Here is a 13913-nt window from a genome sequence, read left to right as displayed (position 1 = left end):
CAACAATATGGAGATAGAGAGATGACAAAATGCTTCATAAAGCATCCATTAATACTTGAAAATTCACTACAAGAGCTTAAACTTGAAGAGCTTCTATTTTCCGAACTTCCATTAGAAGAGCTTCCTTTTCTTTGAACTTCTATTTCTCCAACTTGATTACAAATGATAATAGGCCTTTCTTAAATAGGCACTTCTAACCCAAGACATTACAAACACAACCAATGTGGGATAAAAGGTAAATACAACTACCTTTAAATAAATATTAAATTCCCACCCAAATACAACTAAGAACCCAACAAATATTAAATGCATGATTTAAGGAACTTTCCACAAACTTCTAAGATGCCAACTACACACCTCGATTAATGGAATGACAACTATTTTTATTATTTTCTATTTATGCCACCTATGCACCTTGAAAATAGAGATTCCTCTTTTCTCCACTTTTCCTATTTTCTATTTTTAATTTTTTTCCTTCCATTTTCGTCACTTTCTCTCTCCTCCACAAATTTTTTTTTTGTTTTCCTCTCTTTTTTTTGTTTCTAATAATTTAATTTTCCCATGTAAGATGCTCCTACATTAGACTCCCTTGGTAGATAGAAAAGTGTGTCCCACACTTTAACGCCAAAAGAAAGATATACAACCATCTTCATCTTCACCACAAGCTTCCACCTCAACAGGACAAGAAAACCAACATGCAAATCTTCCACATTTTTTTTTGACATCACAATGTCATACCTTGTTTTCCTGTTGAACTTGCCTACTAAACTCTAAACCTTACTACCCATTCATTTGTAAATTCCTCCTTTATTAACTTTTATGCTGCATGAAAATCATTCCCCCTTGTTTTTGACACTTATGTCTGTTAGAGTAAATAACTAATATTTAATTATTTATTCTATTGCTTAAGCTTACTTAGGTCATGCATTTATTTAATATTTTATATTTAATGCATGTAGTGGTTAGTTGTTGACAACACGGGAGTTTGTTCCCTTCTGGTTGTCACACTTATCTTCTACCACCTTCCAGCTTGTTCTACAAGCTTCCATGAGCTCTTTATATTCAAGCTCTCCTCTTTGTATTATAACAATCATAACATCATTTCATATTGTAAATACATTTCTTCTTGTGTTTGCATTATGATGGCTCTCATGTCCGTTTAGGGTTTTTTGCCCGTGCTCCATGCTCTTCCCTTCTATGGCTTCTCTTTGATAGGTTTCGCATGCAGGTGATCTTGGCATCTTCGGAGTTGGCTTTCCTCAACTCCAACAATGTCATAGTTTTTAGGATTAAATGGGTGAAAGAAAATCATATTTATCAATGATATTTTGATGAACTTTGGTGATCATGGAAAGTGCATGATCCTAAGTGGTTCTTTTTGCCTCCAAAACATGATTTTGCTTCTTTGATAATATCTTATGTTGATTGTATTTCCCTTTGCATGACCTCCAAATAAGGTATTAACATTTCTTGAATAGAGATCAATTTGGATCTCATGTTGTTGTCGACTGCCTAAATCTCAACCAATTTTCCTTGAGCATTCAATAGTTTATTGTAGTGTTCAATACTAGATTCTACTGACTGTGAAATAATGATGTTGGATCTCTACATCTTAGGTTGAATCTATTGAAATTGTGCCTAAATATTACTTGTAAATCTTGGTACATTTGACAAAATGTTGTACAAATTTTGTACTCTTTATCTAAGTTTTGTCGTATTCTATACATGTTCTTGTAACTGAAGTTTCTACTTGGCAATCATTGTAGAAAATTTATCCACGACTTATTCTCAAATTTTCTTGCTAAACAATCCATTAATTTCTCATTTGATTCTACATCATCAACATTTATTTGTTCAACAATATTTACAAGCTGGGAAATCATTAGGGCTTTTCCATCAAAATTTTGAATATCAAAAGCTTCAACAAAAATGTTTTTAACATCATATAGCACCTTCTTTTGCTTATTCTCTCTCCTTAGCTCCTTTTGCTTCTTCTTTGCCATAATTTCTTGTAACAAAATTGTTTGTTCCAATGTGAGATTTTCCAAATCTAACTATGATATTTCAATTACTTTATCCATACTAGCTTAAATATCTGATGAGGTGTCTTTTATTGATTTATCTTTACAAGGTGAAGGAGTGTTGTTTCTTGGCACTGCTTTGGGAGCTGGTGAGGGGGTTTCACCACTTGATTGTATTGGTACATTGGTGCTTGAGACAACAATAGTTTCACTTGACTCATCTTTACTCACTCCTTTGTTTACCTCAATGTGAGGTACTAACATATTTTAACTTTCTATAATTGTGTCCTTTATCTTTTTCTTTTTCTTTTTCATTGCCTCTTTTTTTATCTCTATGAACCTTGATTGTTCGGCCTCTAGAATGTTAGGGGTGTTAGCATGTACTGGTGACATTTTTCCTTGCATACTCAACACACCTCAACTCATCTCATCACTTTTATTCTCTGGAATGGTAACGATCTCAATGTCTTTTACTTTTGTTATGAGACCAAATATACTCTTCTAGAGTAACTCATTGTATTGAGTTACAGTGTCAAATTTATTTTGTAATATCATAAAAATTCTATACTTAGGAAAAAAAAAATTTAGGTATCTCTCCAAAAATGTTTCTTCCTAATCTTGTGATAGATCAAGCATAAGCTTTACTAAAGTGTTAGTTCTTATATATTTCTCTTCTACTTATGCCTATTGCCACCTTCTTTCAAGTCTACCATACAAATCTGTAGGTATCTTCTTTTCTACTTTATTGGGAGCTAACTTATGATTTGTAATCATATTTATCATAGCCTCTTCAACTTTTATTCTATCAGTATTATCCAATGTTTCATATTTTACAAATCTAAAATTAGATCATCTTGAAGATCTTCTAAGATTTACACATGCCTCATCAATATATTTTGTTCACCCTGTGGGTGGTCCTTTGACCAATCGCCTTCTCTTTGGTCTAGATTCACTGGGCTTAGTATTATCTACTACTATTTTTTTTGCAATCTACTTATCACTAGCAGTCGCCCTGGTCCTTGGTTTAGTTGGTGGTGGAGGAGAAAGGGGTGTCACCACTAGCTTCTTTTCAATTCTTTTAGTCTTCTTTCTAGGTGGAGTGAAAAAATTAGGGATTTACCCTTGTCTCCTTCTTCTTCTTCATCTTCCTCATCACCACTACCCTTTTCTTCATCTTCTCCAAGACCTTGTGTAATTTGTAGTGGTTCCTTTCCTTTGCCTAGGGTGCCTAGTTTTTCTTCTAGTTCTTCAATAATTCTCTTCATTTTCTTCTACTTAGAAGCTATCTTAATATTCACTATTATTATGGCCTTAGCTTCCTCAAATTTTCCAAAAGGTTCAACCTCTATGTCTATTTCTTCTTCCAATAATGCAACAATCTTTGTATTTACTAAGTCATTGTCAATTTCATAATCAAAACCTTGTAACCAAGGCTTCCTTGACTTTATTACCTATACAAATGTATTATCTGTATCTACAAGAAAACATATATCATTGTAATACCTAGTTACCAATTCTTCAAGTATTCTCATCCTCATCTTCATTCTTTGATTAAATTCCTCAAAATAAGAATCCATGACATTCTCAAAATTTGCTCCTAATTGAATAATGTATTCATTTATTTGTCTTGTCAGTAGTTTTTTTGTTCCCAAACAATATCACCAATACTAGGAAAATATTTCTATATATAAAAGAAAATACACATAACTAGGGATCTAACTTTATACATTGAATTCTTTTCTTTCCTAATGGATGCCAGAATTTCTACCAATTGCAATCTTTGAAGCTCGACAAGATCATATTCATGATCTTTCATCACTATTTTCCATGCATGATCCACTTCTATACACTACACATTGTTTAGTCTTCTTGACTAGTAAAATTTGTGAGCTATAACACTCATTGCAAATTTGGTTAATAGATCAAAAATATTTGTAATGGACAAACCTCATCCATTCAACTCAGCACTTGTGTTTGCCTCAATTTTCTCTTGACTCAAGCATTGCATGGTTTTCTTCTTGTCTAGGGTTGGATAGCTTGTAACCTTGTGAATCATTTTCTTCATGATCTCTATGGATTCATTCTATAACTAAAACTTCATATCATGGATCCTTCTCAGAATAATTTGTTGAAAATAGATTGAAGAAGATTATTAAAGAGTGAGATTGTTGAGAAAAAAGTGATACAAGTATGATTAATATGATTAAACCATTGTTTTGTCACTGATGTCGAACTTGCAATTTCCTAGTAAGAAAATTACTTATTTAATTTAAGTAATATCACTTATTTGATTAATGAAGAGGATGTGATCAAAATATGTAACAATAGCACCTAGAGGAAAGGTTGAGTTATGATTATGTAAATAAGTACAAGAATCAGTTAAGGCAGTGATAACATGATGTATTGATAATCTACTTAAGGTTACAAAGGTTGGTTACACTAAGAAAGTTTAGAAGAACAATTTAAACAAAGTTTGTCTATCAAGCTTGATCGAGTAGACAGTTGGTGCTGAGAAAAGTTAGTGCAGGAAAAGAAAAAAATTAGTTGGAGTTGAGTAAAATTTTATTCTAACATATGCCAAGAAAAATAGTGGATGTCGAGTAAAGTTTAGTTGATGCCAAGAACTAGTAAACTTTAGTTCATGCTGAGTATTTTATAGAGGATGTCAAGCAACACAATATGTGTTGAGCATTAGAAGCCAGATAATGCTAATTGGTTGCATTATTTGAAAGATCATGAATTCGATTGATCTCAGCCAACAAGTTTGTTTTCTTGGATTGTGTGAACCATGCGGAAGATAAGATTAATGAGTTGGTGGCATAGTATTCAAGGTAAACTATTTTTAAGTGAATTCAAATAGGATTCAAGGAGAAGTTTCTATAAGAGATATGAGATATGGGGTAGTAGGGCTCTAGTCCTTTCGGTCATTACATGACCAATGTTTAATTTAATTTGAATGTGACTATAATAAAAAGTACGCTACGAACCCATACCACTGAGTTCAGTCAAAGTGTTGAAAGCTTAGACATGGTTATAACCTAGTAAGACCAATTAAGAACATCCCTTAAAATAGATTATTGTTTTCTCGCCCTAAATTGGAAAAAGATATTAATTTCCTATTTATAGGAATGGATGGTTAGAAGCAAATTTTTTCATGTGAAAGAACCTAAGGAAGACAAGGAGTCAAGGGTTTTGCTTCAAGTGACCTAAGAGAAGAGTCTGCATTGGTATATTAAGTAAGATGGCTTAAGGATATGAATGCTTGAAGAGTGAACAAGATATCAGAGCTGAAATGTTTTAAGGCTAAGAAGAATGGAGGACTAGAATAGAGATTTGTAATTTGTGAATGGAGTTGTAAGCCATTATCAGATCAAGCCTTACTATTACTCTCTAATAATTGTATCATTCTAGGGTAAAATCCTTTGGATTAAGGTTGACCTAACAGTCATTTGTAAATTCTTTAACTGGGTGACATTCCAAGTGAATGATCTAAAGTCCTCTAACAAGGCTCACTCCTAACAAGGTGATTGAAATCCTTTAACAGGGTCACAGTTAACAGTGTGTATTATAAACTTTAACAGGGTTGGTCTTTCACAAGGCATCACTTCAAAAGAGTGAAAAAGATTAGCATGTTATTGGTAGTTTTTCTCAAATTGGGTTTCCAGTTAAAGTTTTTGTGTCAAGTGTGTTGTTGAATTTTTTATGTTACATATTTACATTTCTACAAGTTGATTTAATAGTAACGTACAATTTTTTAAGTGATTACATAATCTTATGGATGCATGCATGAAGATAAATGTTTTATGGGTTCACTAAGCTGTAAAAAGTTTTATTTATATGTTTGGACCTTGGATAATTGATTCACCCCACCTCTCAATTATTCTAAAGTATTCCATTAATTTGTATCAAAGCCATCTGCTTAAGAGGACTAGCTTGAGAGTACTAGAAGCACAAAGATCAAGATGTCAAAAAGAGAAGTACCCAAGCTTAATAGAGATAACTTTCTTACATGGAAAATTTTGATGAAGCTACACCTTGGAGGACGAGAAGATCATGCAAAATCTACCATTACTACTGAGCATATTGATCCTATTGGTGCCCCAACTACTGAGGATATGAAAAAGAAGAAAGAACATGACTAGGCAATGCTAGAGATTGCTTCTACCCTAAGCTATGTTGAGTTTGATGATATCAAAGGTCTTGATAGTGCAAAAAAAATTTGGGATGCCTTAACCACCATCTATGGAGGAGACACTAATGTTTTGAGAGCCAAAGTTGAAAGTCTTAGAGATAAGTTTGATGATATGAGAACGGAAGAAGGAGAACATATTGCTCAATATATCACAAGGATAAAAGAAGTTGTTAATGCAATAAGAGGAGTTAATGGTAAAATGGATGATGATACTATGTTAAGAAAAGTTTTAAGGACATTTTTGCCTATATATGCTATTAGAGTTTCTACAATTCAAGAACTGAGATGTATACTAGGGAATAATCTATCACTTGAAGGTTTGGTAGGTAGACTCACTGCTTTTGAGCTATCTAACTTTGATAATTACAAACCTTAAAATATTGAATCTAGTTTCAAAGCTAAGGTTTCATTGAAGGAATCTAATGAGAAGAAAAAGAAGAAAAAGATAAAGTGTGTGTCCAGTGACAGTGATATAGATGAGGAGAATGTAGAACAACTTGAAGCACTACTGGCAAGAAGATTCCACAAAGGTAAAGACAAGTTCAAAGGTAAATCACCTATCATTTGTTTCAATTAAAATGAGGTTGGTCATATTGCTACTATATGTCCAAAGAAGAACTATAGAGGTAGTGACAAGTACAAAAGCAGGAGTGATAAAGATAGCAAGGACTACAAAGAAAAAGGCAAAAAGTCTTGTTATATTGCTAAAGAGGAAACAAAAGATGAATTTGATGAACATGATAATGAAGTGGTGCATGTTACAATGAAGAATGAATCTAATGAAGATGAGGCAACTACACTTGTGACTTGTGTGAATAAGAATGATAGATGGATCATTAACATCGGGTGTTCACATCACAGGATTCGAGACAAAAGTAAGTTCATTACCCTGAATTGTTATGATGGGAATAGTGTAAGATTTGGTAATGATGCACCATTATTGATAAAAGGAAAAGATTCTATCAAAATCATAGATAAGATTTTATGTGGCAATGCTCACTATGTTGAAGGACTTAACTATAATCTCTTGAGTGTGTCACAATTGAATAATTTGGGATGTAAGGTTGAGTTTGAAAACAAGATTGCTAAGATATATGACACAAATGGAAAATTGATTGGAAAGGGTGATCAAACTAGGAGTAATCTATTATATCTTGATATAGAGGGTGCTACTTTTCTAGTTGTAAAATTTGATGATGTGTGTCTATGGCACAAAACGTTATGTCGTGTTAATTTTGATAACCTAGTCAGTATTAGTAACATGAGAAAAGTTAGAGGTTTTCCTAAGTTTAAGAAGCATGATAATATAATGTGTAAACAATGTCAATTAGGCAAAATGAAAAAATCAAGTTTTAAGAGTAAAACTCATACCTCGAAAGTTATACTAGAGATTGTTCATATTGACTTGTGTGGACCAATTGAAGTGCAAAGCTACAAAAGAGATAAGTACATTATGTTTCTTGTTGATGACAATTATAGAATGATGGGAGTTATGTTTCTCAAATAAAAATTTGATGCTTTTGAATGTTTAAGTGGTACTTAGTAATAGTTAAGAAGGAAATAGGTAAAAGTCTAAAGTGTTTGAGATCTAATAGAGGAGGAGAATTTACATCAAATGAGTTTGAGATGTTCTGTAATGATAGAGGAATCAAAAGATAGACATCTACCCCTAGAACCCCTCCACAAAATGGAATAGCTAAAAGGAGGAACGGATCTATAATGGACTGTGCTAGAACACTCATGATGGAGAAAAATGTTTCTTTAAAATTTTGGAGAGAAGTTGTAATTACAATTGTCTATATGTTGAACCATGTACAAGTCAAGAAAGGTACTCATTCGACACCTTTTCATCTATGGTATGGATAGTCACCCAATGTAAAATACTTTAAGGTATTTGGAAGAAAATGTTACATTCTTAAAGACTTTAGGAATGGTAAACTAGATGAAAAAAGTGAAGAAGGTATATAAAAGAGATGCTGGATACATGATAGAGATGTACAAAATGACTCTGAAGTTGAAAGACAAAATGAGGAAGCTAGAGTTGAACCAAGATTGTCCAAATATGTCAAAAGACATCATCCCTCTATAAAAATTATTGGAGATAAAAATGCTAGACCAATGACAAGAAATAGATTGAGAAATGATACATGTCTAATAAGCATGAAGGAACCTAAATAAATGAGAGATGCATTAAAATATGTGGACTGGATTAAAGCCATGGAAGAAGATATTGAACAGATTGAGAAAAACAAAATATGGACTCTAGTTCTTAGATTAGAAGACAAAAGTTTGATTGGCATGAAGTGGGTATTCTAAAACAAACTATATTAAAATGGTGAAGTCACAAGGTACAAGGAAAGGTTAGTTTTCAAAGGATATGCACAAGAAGAAGGAATTGACTATGGAGAGACATTTGCTCTTGTTGCTAGATTGGAAGGAGTAAGAACTTTACTTGCTTATTCTGCATACAAAGGTTTGAAAGTTTATCAAATAGATGTTAAATCTACATTTCTAAATGGAATATTAGAAGAAGAAGTCTACATAGGATAGCCAGAAGGATTTGTTGGTGTCAATAATGAGAACATGGTATGTAGATTATACAAAGCTCTATATGGTTTAAAACAAGCACCAAGAGCATGGTATGAGAGACTCCATAATTATCTTATAAAGATTAGATTCAAAAGGAATAATGATAATAACAATCTATACATGAAGATAGAGAAAGTAAAAGGTATTTTTTTATATAAATTTTTTGTTGATGATATCATATTTGGAGGACAAGATGCTTTATGTAAGGATTTTGCAAATGAAGTGAAGCAAGAATTTAAAATGTCTATGTTTGGAGAGATCATGTTCTTTGTGGGTTTGCAAGTATATAAGATGAAATTGGTATATACATCACTTAGTCAAAATATGTCAAGGAAATACTAAAAACTTTTGGACTAGGGGATTCCAAACCAGTAAGTACACCTATGGTGACAGGACACAAGTTGTTAAAGAATGATGATTCAACTGAGGTAAATCAAACACAATGATGATTCAACTGAGGTGAATCAAACACTATACAAGTCTATGATTGGAAAATTACAATATGTAGTACATACCAAACCTAACATTGCATTATGTATAGGGATAGTTTTAATATTCTTTGCTAATCCCAAGGAGAAACATCTACTGGTTGTAAAAAGAATACTGAGATATCTGAAAGGAATAGAAGAGTTTGGTCTGTACTATAAGAAAATTGAGAAATTTTAATTAAGAGTCTATATTGATGTTTATTGGATTGGAAACATTGATGACAGAAAGAGCACCAGTGGAGGAGCATTTTTCTTAGGCAAGAGGTTGGTTACATGGACTAGCAAGAAACAAAATTGTACCTCACAATTTACTGCTAAAGCTAAATATGGTGTTGCTGCATTAAATTGTACAAACATTATATGGATCAAATAGTTACAAAAAGGTATGAAGGAAAAAATCATAGAACCAATGACACTTTATTGTGATAATACAAGTGATATCAATATATCAAAGAATCTTGTGATGCACACAAAGACTAGGTACATTCCAATCAAGTATCATTACTTGAGAAAATTAGTTCAAGATAAAGAGGTGAAGATGGAATATGTTAACACAAAAGAGAAAATTGTTGATATCTTTACAAAATCATTACCTACGGATGCTCATGAGTATCTAAGAGGTAAACTAGGGGTGATACCCCTATCAAAGGCTATCTAAGTAATAAAAGGAGTTCCTTGCATCAAACAAGCTAAGTTTTATATGTTATAGATTGTTGTAGTGGATCTTACTTTAAGAGCTGCCTAAAGTAATCAAAGAGCTAAAACTTCAAAATTAGTCACAAGTAAGGTGACAAAGGGAGAAAGTGAAGAAGCTTATATCTACATGTTAAGATGACTAGTCTTTGGAATTGTTGTCAAAGAGGGAGATAGTTATTGATCAAGAGAAATATAAGAAAGATTGAGATAGTCACTAATCAAGAGAACAAAGAAAGAGAAAACCTAACATCTACCTAGTAAGAGGGAGATATAAGAAGAAATTCAAAGGGAGTTATAAGGAAGAGTTTTGTAACATATTCAAAAGATGGAAATTGTTGATAGAGGGAGAGATTTCAATACAAGGAATTATTTTTTGGCATTTTGTTGGTCTTACTATTTTAGCCTATTCAATTTGGTTGATTAGATTGGTTTGTCATCAATGCCAAAGAGGTAGATTGTCGAGAATAGATTAAAGAATATTATGAAAGAGGGAGATTGTTGATAATAGAGTGATAAAAGTATAAGCAATATGCTTCAATCATTGTTTTGTCACTCATGTCAAACCTACTATTTTTTGGTAAGACAACTATTTATTTGATTTAAGTACTATCACTTATTTGATTGATAAAGAGGATTTGATCAAAAGATGTAACAATAGCACCTAGATGAAAGGTTGAGTTATGATTATGTAAAGAAGTACAAAAATCAATTACAACAGTGATAACATGATCTATTGATAATCTACTTAAGCTTACAAAGGTTGGTTACACTCATAAAGTTTAGAAGAACAAGTTAAACAAAGTTTGTCCGCCAAGCTTGACTGAGTGGATAGTAGGTGCTGAAAAAAGGTCAATGCAAGCTGAGCAGAAAATTAGTTGGAGCCAAGTAAAAGTTTATTATAATGTATGTCAAGAAAAATAGTGGTTACTGAGTAAAGTTTAGTTGATGTTGAGTACCATTAAACTTTAGTTCGTGTTGAGTAGTTTTACAAAGGATGTCAAGCAATGTAGTATGTACTAAGCATTCGAAGCCAAATAATGCCAAGTGGCTACATTATTTGAAAGATTGTGAATTTGATGGATCTAAGCTAACAAGTTTGTTTTCTTAGATTACATGAACCAGGTGGAAGATAAGATTGATGAACTAGTGGCACATAGTTCAAGTTAATTTTTAGGTGAATTTAAAGAGGATTCAAGGAGAAGTTTTTAGAAGAGATATGAGATATGGATTAGATTAATTATATCCTTCCTAATCTATCCTAACCCTAAATTGGATGATGGAGAATGAGTGGCAAAAGACCTTAATTTCCTATTCATAGGAATGGTTGGTTAGAAGCAAAGTTTTTCATGTGTGAGAACCTACGTAAGACAAGGAGTCAAGGGTTTTTCTTCATCAAGTGACCTAAGAGAAGAGTCTGCATTGGCATATTAAGCAAGAAGGATTAAGGATATGAATACTTGAAGGGTGAACAAGCTATCAAAGTTGAAATATATGAAGGCCAAGCATAATAGAGGACTAGAATAGATATTTGTAATCTACAAATGGAGTTGTAAGTTGTTATCAGATCAAGCCTTATTGTTACTCTCTAATAATTATATCAGTCTAGGGTAAAATCCTTTGGATTAAGGTTGACCTAATAGTCATTTGTAAATCCTTTAACCAGGTGACATTCCAAGTGAATGATCTAAAGTCCTCTAACAAAGCTCACTCCTAATAGGGTGATTAAAATCCTTTAATAGGGTCACATTTAACAGTGTGTATTGTAACCTTTAACAAGGTTGGCCTTTCATAGGGCATCATTTTAGAAGACTAAAAAAGAGTAGCATGTTACTGGCAGTTTTTCCCAAATTGGGTTTCCATGTAAAATCATTGTGTCAAGTATGTTGTTGAATCTATTATGTTTCATGTTTACATTTCTACAAGTTGATTTAACAAGAAGCTACAAGTTTTTAAGTGATTGCATAATCTTATGGATGCATGCATGAAGATAAATGTTTTATGGGTTGACTAAGCTATGAAAAGTTTTATTTATACATCTGGACCTTTAATTTATTCACACCACCCCCCCCCCCCCCCTCCAATTATTCTAAAGTATTCCAACATAATTTTGATCCATTCAATCTTGAAATTCCTTGGGAACTCTAGAGCATGAGTTAACCCTTTCCTTTCAACCACTTTGAATCCATCCTTCAAGATTCCTTCATTACATAATTGCTCATATGTTTCTCTCATTTCATAATCTCCTACTTCTCTGATCTTACACATATAAAAACTACTTACATAATGAATCATAATAACCTTGGGTGGTATCGAGGATAGCACATGCATTGAATCTCCTTTAATTGTAATTTCTAGAATAGCATGAAACTTTGGTGGAGGACAAGTGTCACTCTTCACCAATTGAATTTTACTAATATTTGGTTCATTCTAGTAGTGGATGAAGCTACAATTTTCTCTTTTTTAGGGTTCAAAAACTTTTCTTTCCTCTAAATTACTTGGCATAGCTCAAATCTTCACTCGATCAATCTTCTCGTCTTAGATTTCCTCCAAATCACGTTAAACTCTTTGCTAGTCACCCAAATTGCCAAATTGCTATGTGCTCTTAAAATTTGTATAAAAGGTGTGAAATAATGACTTCAAATTTTGATATATACCTTCTTTTGGTTGATTTAGGGTCTCCATTAATGTTGTATAATCAAGTAGGTGGAAGTGAGTTGTCTCCATCAACATTGGTGCCTTTAAACTAGGTCTTCACTATACATCTTGATCTCTTTCATCTAACTTGGCCTCTAACATCTAACTTGACCTATACACCAATTGAATTTTGAAGTATTCGATCCAAGTTGCAATGCTCAATCAACATAGACAATTTTACTGATGTTTGGCACTGACTGCATAAACTACTCTTTTGTACTAATTTGTTCACAAATATGTCATCATGCATCTTTACATATGTAAATATGAACTTTGGCACATTTCATGTTAAGAATTGATGTATGATATATCAATTAAATATATAGTTCCATACATACCTCTTTTGCTTAGTTTGAGATGACACGATCACCTTCTTCATTGGATTGGGTGACCACAACTCCATTTGCTCTACTTTTTCCATCTTGTGCTTTATTTTTCCATGTTTGATTCATTTCCTTCTTTACTTTTTTGATGTCCACTTTACCTTTACCTTTGTCTTTGATGTAATTTTCTGATGGTACTTGAGTCCTGCAATTCTTGCATAAATGTAAGACTTGTGACACTTGGAACATGCATTGTTAGGTGCATAACTTTGCCTCTAGTTTTTCCAATAGGATTTTTTCTATGATCTACATACATATGCTCTATGTCCATACTTCTAATAGTTATAGAAATATCCTTAAAATCTAGGCGTGGTAGGTGCATTCCTCATTCTTGACCTACACTCATGTATTTGATGTCCTTTTTTCTTGCAGTAAAAACAATAACCAGTAAATTTGGGTTTAGGATTTTGCATACCATGTTTACTTCAATAGATGTTTGTAGTATGACCAAGTTTTTCACAGTGAAAGCATGTTGGTTTGCCTTTGGACTTGGCATTTTTCATTTCACCGCATTTGGACAATTCTCCTTGCTTAGTACATGAATATCTTGAACCATCAGTACTAGTAGATGACTTCATAAGTTCTTCAAAGTATTTCATTACCTCATTTGGTTTGTTGAATCTTTTCATAAGTTATTTCTCAATTTTTAGTTCATTCTTCAATATGTCCTTTTGTGATCTGAGATTTTCTATTTCCACATCTATCTAATTTACTTCCTAATTTGCAAGCATTAGTTGATTCATCATGTCAATCGAGTTGAGATTTTGTGAGTTTCTGCACATTTGATATCTTTTCTTCAAGTCTGGTAGCCACTACCCTTTTTTCTTCCTTAGTCATAGCCTTGTTTTCT

Source organism: Cupressus sempervirens, chromosome 5, assembly GCF_028749045.1.
Source record: "Cupressus sempervirens isolate cs-2001-9-10 chromosome 5, ASM2874904v1, whole genome shotgun sequence".
Classification (NCBI taxonomy): domain Eukaryota; kingdom Viridiplantae; phylum Streptophyta; class Pinopsida; order Cupressales; family Cupressaceae; genus Cupressus; species Cupressus sempervirens.
The sequence above is the reverse complement of the archived record's forward strand: the minus strand, read 5'-3'. Positions refer to the sequence as shown.